We start from the raw sequence: 9,600 nt of genomic DNA, 5'->3' as shown, positions 1-9,600 counted from the left end.
ACCAACTAGCCCAAGAAACAGCATTGCAGAGAGACAGTGTGCCTAAAGCTCATAGCCGCTTTTTGTAAGCCTACAAAAGCTAGTAAATTCAGACTAGATTGACCAAAATTGACCAAAATAATCTGGGCATGCACTGGGAAAATGTTTTGTATAACATGAAAATGAATACATTCCGATGCCTGTGCTGCTTAGCATTCGTCAAGTTTTTTCTCTCAGTGTGGCTACTAAAAAAAGTATAAAGGCATACCACTTCCCCAAAGTACATCCAAAATTGCGTCATGTTTGGGGGTAGAAGTGGCGTGGGGTGAAGGGAACTACTGGAATACATAAGCCCCGACTCCAAACACACATGCGTCATGCACTGCCGCGCTAACGTCGTCGCACGCGTCAGCCAAAGCCGGTCTGCGCATGCGTGCATCGCGAGCTCTGATGCTGTGATCTGTCCCTGCCAGATATCTGGCGCGTGCTACACGCGTCGAAAACTAGCGAGGGGTTCGGACCGCGCGGCTGTCCCCTACTCCGTTCTTCTCGTCCTGAAGTCCACTTAGCTCCCCCTGCTTCTTTTCTTCACAGAATAGTTTTCTTCACGGTTTTCAAATTTTCTCAGTCCGCGCGAGAGGGTGAGCGAGCCAGCACCACGAACATGCAGGTGCATTCCCCTTTTGCGACGCCTGCCGTGACGGCGGCGTTGACGTCGCGGCGCATGGAAAGTGCTTTGGAGTACCCGCTTTATTTATGGCAGTTACGAGGGTTTACCTACAGAAGGAATGTGAGGATTGACAGCCATGTTTGTCAGTTCTTCGATTTTCCGTACTGTTTCCTCGGGCTGTTTTTCTTTTTTCCATCAATGATGAAACAAACCCTTCACACATTCGTGGGGACAATGTTTGCAAACGGTGTAGGTTCGCCAGTACTTGTCTAAATGGGGCGATCCCCCCCCCCCCCCCCCCCCCCCTTCTTCATTGGAACCGCAGACGAACCAAAAAGGGCATCTTATTGTACGATCCCCAGACATGTCAAAAGAATTCCGGGGTTGGCAAATTTCAAATTATGAAATCATTGTCAAGAAACACATGTGCTAGTTGGAAAGCGGCGCATATTTAGATAACTGCTCGTGATGTCGCACTTTTCTGGTCGTCTTATTGCTCAGAATATGTTTATTTATTTATTTTATTTACATTACCCCTCAGGGAGGCATTACATATATTTTGAATATATTTCAGAAATATGTTGCACTCACGCTCTCGAGTGCTGCTAGTATGGCAGTCCGCTGTCTCAACGCACCTTATAGCTAAAAATGTCGCAACAAGAGCGCAGACTGACTTGAAACTAGAGCTCGCGGTAGTTATTGTAGCTGGAGTACCATTACCAATGTACGCTTACTACCAGCGCTGGTGCATTCGCCTTCAGCCCACCTGCTCATGTTGCTGTATATAGCACAAGGAGCTCAATCTAAAACATCAATCTATTCGTTGTGTCGTCTTCTGACCTTGTGCTCCCGTCCACGTTCCGCGCTGTCACCTCAAGATGCATAAGCAACACACCCAAGCTGGTATTCTAAATAAAAACAAAAATGGGGGAGGGGGAGGGGCGGTTAGCTTACCGTCAACACTATATAGCCTCGTGTGTTTCAATGGAAATTCCTCCCCCCCCCCCCCCCCAACCCTCACCAGGGAAAAAAGAAAGCGGTCAGCGCGTTATGAAAAGGAAAGTACGCACACCCACATATATCAGCGCGCGCGTTTTTTTTTTCCTACTTTTATTACAACAGAATAATTACCGACGATTACATTACTTCCTAATGCGAAATTTGAGCATATCTCATTGGCTGTTCCAGCTTTTCGATAGATTGAGGCAAAGACAACTTTTTTATTTTATTTTTCACACGTATTTCTTCAAGAAACACTCCACTAACAGTTCTTGACTGTCATGAAGGAAGCTTTGTGGATCAGGAGTTCACGTAATGCAGCGTATGGACCTGTAGGAGCGTTGCGCAGCGAAGAGATAGCAGCGACTGACTGATGCCGCTGACGCCGCTAGCGAGTCATGTCAACGTGGCTCTGCGTTTCGGCTTAGGATGTATGCACCGCGATCCACTTACACCGGAAAACACCGTCGCCGCCACAAAGGAAAAAGGTAGGGGGGGGGGGGGGACACGCAGCGGCGAATGGTGGCAGGAGCGTGCGCTGCCCTGGCTGCGGAGCTGGTTACGATGGACAACGCAGACGGCGACGCGAAACGCAGGAACGGGCGCCAAAGAGCTGGGCTCTAAAAAAAAAAAAAAAAGAAAGAAAAAGAAAGCTGTTCAGCACGTCAAATGGCCACATCAGGGCAGCGCGAGGAAGTACATGTCCGGACAAATTCTAGGGGCAGTAAGAAACCGAAGGGCGTCTTGCATTATTCTTTTGTTGCACATACAACCACAGAAACGAATCCTTTCACTCCAAAGAATGCCTCAGTGGCAGCCAGTTATGCATTTTACCGTGGTTAGCACGAGTGATTGCCGTTCTATTCTTGTTATGAAAGCAGGTGATGCTGGTAGTGAAAAAATAAATAAGTAAATAAATATATAGAAAGTACACTGGATTCGCAATGCAGCAAAGACGTACATCTAACCAATGAAGAGTACAGAGGAGATTCAAAGGGGAAGGGTCGAGAAGGAGCGGTCTAACGCGCTTGCGAAACTAACCCGCTTCTACTGGCGATGTTGCCTCATAACTGTCTGCTACCCTCCCCTCTCCAATTCATTTCCCCCAAAATTTAGCCTGAATGCATTGCGGCAGCTGCGTGGTGCTTACCCTTTTGGTAGGTATTTCACACCTATTTCGCAATGCCGACTGTCCTCTCTAAGGTAAAATGAAATTGGCCATCGCCCTTTTCTCAGCTCATTAGGTTACCAACGTCAGTTTCTATGGTTAGAAAAGCCCGAACTAAAAAAAAAAAAGAAAAAAGAAAATGATTACTGTTGATTGAAACCGACTTTATTGCAATTTTATTATGTGCAATAACGTTTGATAAAAGTAGCTCTGCACCAGAGAGCTCGCAAGAATATCCTACTATAAATGCCATAACTTCAAAAGCGATAACAGCTCAAAAGATGGGTATCAAAGGAAAGACAATACAGGTGTCGATTTCAGCCAGAGTTCATGACGAAACCACCAAAGATGTATACTTCGTCTCACAAAATGTTTTTAGTACTGTGAAAGGCCTGGGTGCCATGGACCAAGAGCACTTGGACACTTGCGCGCGAGCGAGGCAAACGCGTTTCCCTTTTTGTTTTTGTACTTTGTAACTAATGTACAAAGCTCCCCCTGTAATTTCTTGTTATAGCTCCCCTCTGCACTTCCCCTCGCTTTCCTCTCCCCATCATGTTGCTTTCCCGCCGGCTGCAGCTTGGGCGCTTCAGATTTTAGATAGCAGTTGAAGGGGCCGGCAGCACTCTTTTCCTTCCTTTTGTTTGAATAACCACTATCCACACCACCTATAATAGGCAATTGTGCTCCCACTGTCGCCCTTGCCGATTCGAGGGGTGCGTCGGAGCACAATTACCTATTACAGTGCGCATTTGAATGGGCCAGGGAGCCCCTGCGTTTAGCAGTGGTGCAAATCTTTTGTGAGTCAAAGTATAGTATACAAAGGCCACATAAATATCTTCCATCATATCGCACCTTTCCATTGTTGGTATACACTTGAGCTATCCTGAACATATATCGACTATGTATCATCAACTCGCTCAAGCTTCCACTCTGTCCAGAACAGTGAACAACAAAACGAGGTGGTACTTTTCATTTACGTTACGCACATTCGGTCATGGCCGAATCGAGCGGCGGCGGTCCGCGTCGCCGCTCAAGTTCAGCCGTGGTAAGGCAAGCTAGCACCCCGCAGTCCTGCTATCCGCAGTAGTCAAGCTAAGAACAGGTGAACGCTTCCCCCTGCGCACGGCTGGGAGAAGAATGGGGCTTTGAAAACCCACCCTCCAACAAAAGAAAGCTTCTCTACAAAGCAATGGTTGGGCCCCTCGGCCAACTGGGGGCAAGGCCGATAGGCACTTTCTCAGTCCTGAATCAGTGGCGTAGCCTGGTGGCAGAATTTGAACTAATTCCAAGATGGCCACCGTGGGACCCCCGCCTTAAGGCGGGGGTCCCACCCGGGGGCTCACGTAGTGCATTATGCGCTTCTTAGCTTTCTTCTCTGAAAAAGGCAACGTCATTGTTAAAATGAGCAACGTATTGAAAGCGTTTAAAAAATGCCCCGTCATTCGCAGTGCGTGGTTAGGTGCAGAGCGAACTTGACTGCAAACCAACCCACGAGGACCGAGGAGGGAGAAAGAAAGTAGCGAGGCGGTGCTTGAAAAGCGGGAATATAGGGAGGGGGGGGGGGCGCCGTGCTTCTGCACCGGGTGCAGGTGACCCTAGCGACGCCACTCCTCCATCGGGAATCTAACCTCCATCCATCGGATCCCCAGCCGAGCGCTTTAACCAACTGTGCCACGGCCGGGCTCGTTGAAAGCATGTCTACACTTCTGCTTCTCTATCGTGAGGATGACAGTAACGATAACATTGACGCTGCATTTAGTGATAATGAAAATGGTGACAGTAACAATGAGAATGACGGTACATTTGACGCACCCTCTGCAGCAGTAATGCTCTGGCTTTCACATTTCTTAGTGCAGATTCAACAATGCTCTCAGAATATCTTAGCAGTTATTTAACTGTCGTTTCACGAGACACCACAACGCACACCATTTATTTTGCGAGAGGTATTTGACAATATTCCACAATGTGGTCCCATAAAGATGATGGTTATTATCAACCTAAAATGGTCCCGAAACCTTGCCGACGAGGCAGCACAATCTTGTAGGTGTCCATGATGTCTTCAGAAGATGCATAACCTCGACCAGCTGCCGATGCGCTCTTTCAAGCTGAGAGAATATTGCAACGTGGCTATCTCGAACGCAGGCGATCCCGCCTCCTACCTAATCGTCACTCCGACTACCTGATTACGTGTGTGAAATTTTCGCGTCTACCATAAGTACGCTGGAGGGTCCTGAGAGAAACAAGAAGCAGTAAAAAATATAAAAATGAATAAATAATTATAAAAGTCGTCACTGAGTACAGGATATGGATAGTGCAAAAGCACTCTGAAATCAGTGCCTGCAAAACTCAAAACATAACTAAAATTTTTGCATTTCCCGTTCCTCCTTCCAACTTCTCCTTACGGCTCAGTTGAGGTATCCACAGAGAAGTGTAACGAGTGCTGTGGCTTTTATAATTTAATATAATTTATTTGAGAACTTTGGGAAATGAAAATCCGGTGTCAAAGGCGCTATCGTGTCTCCTCTTAAGGTGAAGCTTGAGCGACTCTTACTTTTAAAACCGCTTTCCATGCGCAGAAGCAATTGTTTTCAGCAGTCTGAATGTTGATATCAACGGTTCAATTCGTATCCCTATTTATTGAAGCAATTCAATAATTTGCTTGCATATTTTGCTATTTCCATTCTAAAGTCTGCTCTTACATTTAAACGAAAATTAAATGTGCACTCATCTGCCGACCGCGATTGTTTCCTTAAATCTATTCCAACTTCCTACGGTAGAACAGGTTATTTGAATGAAATATCACCAGCTAAGGAGTGGCCAGGAGTAAGGTTTTCCAATACAGTGCTTTTGAAAGCCAGTGATTTCGCACTTTTTCCAGAATGTCGAGCGTCATCGGCGTACTGCCCGAAAAATACGAGCACGCCTCTAAATAGTGGTAGTAGGGCGGTGACAGCGCCCGGCACTGACTTGTGAGATGGTTGTGTTACAATACTGGAGCATATGACAGAGCCAAGGTGGCAGGCACTGTCAACTCCGGCTTCTTTGTTGCGACAGGAGAAGGCTGAGATTGAAATGGAACCTTCTTGGACCTCTGAATCCCTTATATGACAAGCTGCCTCCACATGCTGCTTTTAACCCGCTGAATTCTATGCGATACGGAAGGAAATAAACACACACGAGACTTCACTGCGTTCAAATGCACATGCATAAAAAACTTGGTTCATTCCTCGCTATCTAAAGCTCCCCTAAGTCACGTAGGTTCATTGTACGGCTTTTCTGGAGCGGGGCCTTGTTTCTGTTTTGTGCGGTCTTTGACGTGAACTGTATAATCATCATCATCATCAGCCTAATTATACTCACTGAAGGGCGAAGGCCTCTCCCATATTTCTCCACTTAACCCGGTTCTGTGCTAGCTACATCCACTTGACCCCTGCGAACTTCTTAATCTCATCCACCCACCTAACTCTCTGCCGCCCCCTGCTACGCTTTCCTTCCCTTGGAATCCAATTTGTTACCCTCAGCGACCATCGGTTATCCTCTCTTCGCACTACATGTCCTGCCCATGTCCATTTCTTCTTCTTAATTTCCACTAAAATGTCGGCAACTTGAATTATTTCTCTGACCCACTCTGCACGCTTTCTATCTCTTAATGTTACCCCTACAATTTTTCGTTCCATAGCCCTCTGGGCTGTCCTCAACTTAAGTAGAACTCTCTTGGTTAACCTCCACGTTTCAGCCCCATAGTGAACTGTATACTGATGAATAATTGCGATATAACAGAGTGGGGAATAATGAAGCATTGGCGAGCGAATAGCAAAGTGTATGCGCACGAACGCGGATATGCAAGGAGAGCAGAGTGCTGTCAAAAAGTGGGGTACGGCACCGCTGCTGGAATGGGGCACTCACGCATCGATCTGCTTTTCCAGGTCCCGCTACTGTGTAGCGCGTCAGCCTGGTTCTCGGAAGATCATCATACCAGACCCACTTTCTTCGAAGAGCATGGCTTGTGCTCAAACAAGCCATTTCACGCTCAAGCCTGGATGATCAACATCTCACGGTCAAGCCTGGATTACAACGGAAACTTTATCTGGCAACATCGGCATTCTACAACTGCACCCGCTATCACCACTATCGGCGTGGCATATAAACGCCCGCTTTCACCGGCCTCGACTGGGTACGGCACCACTGCTGGAATGGGGCACTCACGCATCCTGCTTTTCCAGGTTAGTTACTTGAACCATTGCTCTTGTTTAAAAAGCAGTAACTATTGTTTGGTAGCGGTGTCGTGCCCAGTGAAACTGTGGGGTGTGGTGAAAAATTGCCTGCTATTGCAGTCGAAATTCCGCGCATCATTGGTAGATCTGCTACTCCTTCTTTGTGGTGACATTGAAAAGAACCCTGGTCCTGATGACAGTGCCCTCACATCTGTCCTTGATGCAATAAAAAGGGTAGAGTTGGGGCAAGCGGAAATATTAGGCGAATTGAGAGGCCTCAAAGAAAAACAAATAGCTACTGATAATCAAATTCACCATCTAATGGAGAGGGTATCCGCCCTTGAAACCGCTATTGCTTCTCCCAGCGTTAGTTCAGCTGTTGCTTCTGGCAATGATGCAACGACCGATATTTCAAAACAACTGCAGTCGATTCATTCGAGATGCGATGACGCTGAGAATAGATCTCAAATTTGCATGTCTTCTGCATTTCAGATGACGCCAAAGAGGACTGGCTATCCTCAGAGCGAAAGTTAATAGACTTTTGCACTGAGCTCCTCAATATAAGAATTATCGGATCTCAAATCAAACGCTCGCATCGTATAGGAAAGTTTTCTGCTGACACGCATCGACCAATAACTGCTAAGATGGATCATTTTAAGGATAATAATACAATCTTATCTGCTGCTCACAAACTAAAAGATTCAGGCTATTCTATCAGCGAGGACTTTTCGCCTGCCACACGACTCGCACGTAAAAGACTAATAGAATATGCTAAGGCTGAGGATAAGAAGTTCAGGTTATTTGTGGATAAAATGCGCGTAGGCGGCAAGACATACATTTACAACAAAGAAAAATGCTCTGTCGTTCTTAACAGCTGGCTAGCAAGGAAATCAGGCCCCCTACACGCGCGATTACTGCTGTGAGCGCTTTCACATTACATTTATCAGTAACTTATGCCAATATTCGCAGCTTGCTTCCGAAACGTGACGAATTATGCTCTTTCATTGATGACAATAACACTGATATTCTTATATTAACTGAAACCTGGCTGCACCCTGATATAGTCAACAGTGAAGTACTGCCTGGAAGAAATACTTATTCTCTTTATCGACATGACCGTTCAGAAAGAAAGGGTGGAGGTGTTTTGATAGCCATCAAACAAACACTCAAATCGTTTGCTATTGACACATCTTCACCACTTGAAATTGTCTTGACAGCCTGTACGTCGTTCCAAACAAAGATGCTGATAGGTGCCTGTTATCGACCACTCTACTATAATCACTGCTTTGGCGACAATCTCCGCAACAGCGTCGAAGTTGCTGTTTTGCAATACCCTCGCGAGCACATTTACCGGTTCGGTGATTTCAATTTTCCAGATATCGATTGGTCTTCATTATCCGCCGCTAGCACTACATCCAGTGACTTCCTAAACATGACTTTGGATTTCAATCTGTCTCAAAACGTAAACAGTCCCACACGTGGCTCCAATACACTAGATCTTATTTTCAGTAGCGCTCCTAACACTGTAGGCGACATTACGTATTTCGATGAATTCAGTGATCACAAACTAATGCAGTTGCCAATCCTATTCCCTCATAAGCACTCCGGTCGCGAAATCAAGATCATAAGAGACTACAATAAGGCCGACTATTCACAAAGAATACAGATTTTGATGCATTTTATCACCGCACATTCTTACCACCATATAATTCCAGATCAGTAGATCAAAACGGGGTACTTTTTAGAGATACGATCTGTCAGTGGGTCAACCTTTATGTCCCATCAGTTCGAGTGAGCAACGACAGGTCTAATCCTTTGTTTAATAAATCCCTCAGAAAATTAAGGAACAGAAAGAAACGTCTGTACAAGAAAGCCTTGTTGACTGGTGATCAGTCCGATTGGAACAGATATAAAGAGTGTGTGAAAACATACTGTGCCGCCATAAGCGATTCTTAAAATAAGTACTTTTGCCACGACCTTCCCGCTTTACTAAAATCAACGCCCAAGAAGTTTTGGCAGGTGATTGCACCGCAGAAAGATCACTATCACATTTCATTACCAGACGAAACACATTTACCTGTTCCCGATGAAGACTGCCCATCAAAATTCAACGAATTCTTTTCGTCTGTCTTCACAAAGAAAGACTATTCCAGTGTACCGTTTGTTCCCGAATATGACTGCACTTTCATGGAACTGATTACTATAACTACTGAGGGCATATCACTTTTGATAGATAGCCTAAACCCTTCTATCTTTTGTGGAGTAGATAACATCAACTCCAAAATACTGAAAAATACAAAGCCTATATCGAGTGAAATACTTTCACGTACCTTTCAACAATCGCTAGAGACTAGTCAATTGCCTGCAGATTGGAAAATGGCTAAAGTAATTCCTGTTTTTAAAAGCGGTGATAGAAGCTCTCCTGATAGGTACAGGCCAATCTCGCTCACATGCATATGTTGTAAATTACTCGAGCATGTTATCTCATCTAATGTCCGTCGTCATATTGAATTTAACCGCTTTTTCCTTCCTAACCAGCATGGCTTCAGGAAAGGTTACTCCTGCGATAC

Source organism: Amblyomma maculatum, chromosome 5, assembly GCF_055883805.1.
Source record: "Amblyomma maculatum isolate TAMU_Amacu chromosome 5, ASM5588380v1, whole genome shotgun sequence".
Classification (NCBI taxonomy): Eukaryota; Metazoa; Arthropoda; class Arachnida; order Ixodida; family Ixodidae; genus Amblyomma; species Amblyomma maculatum.
This window is presented reverse-complemented; position numbering follows the sequence as displayed.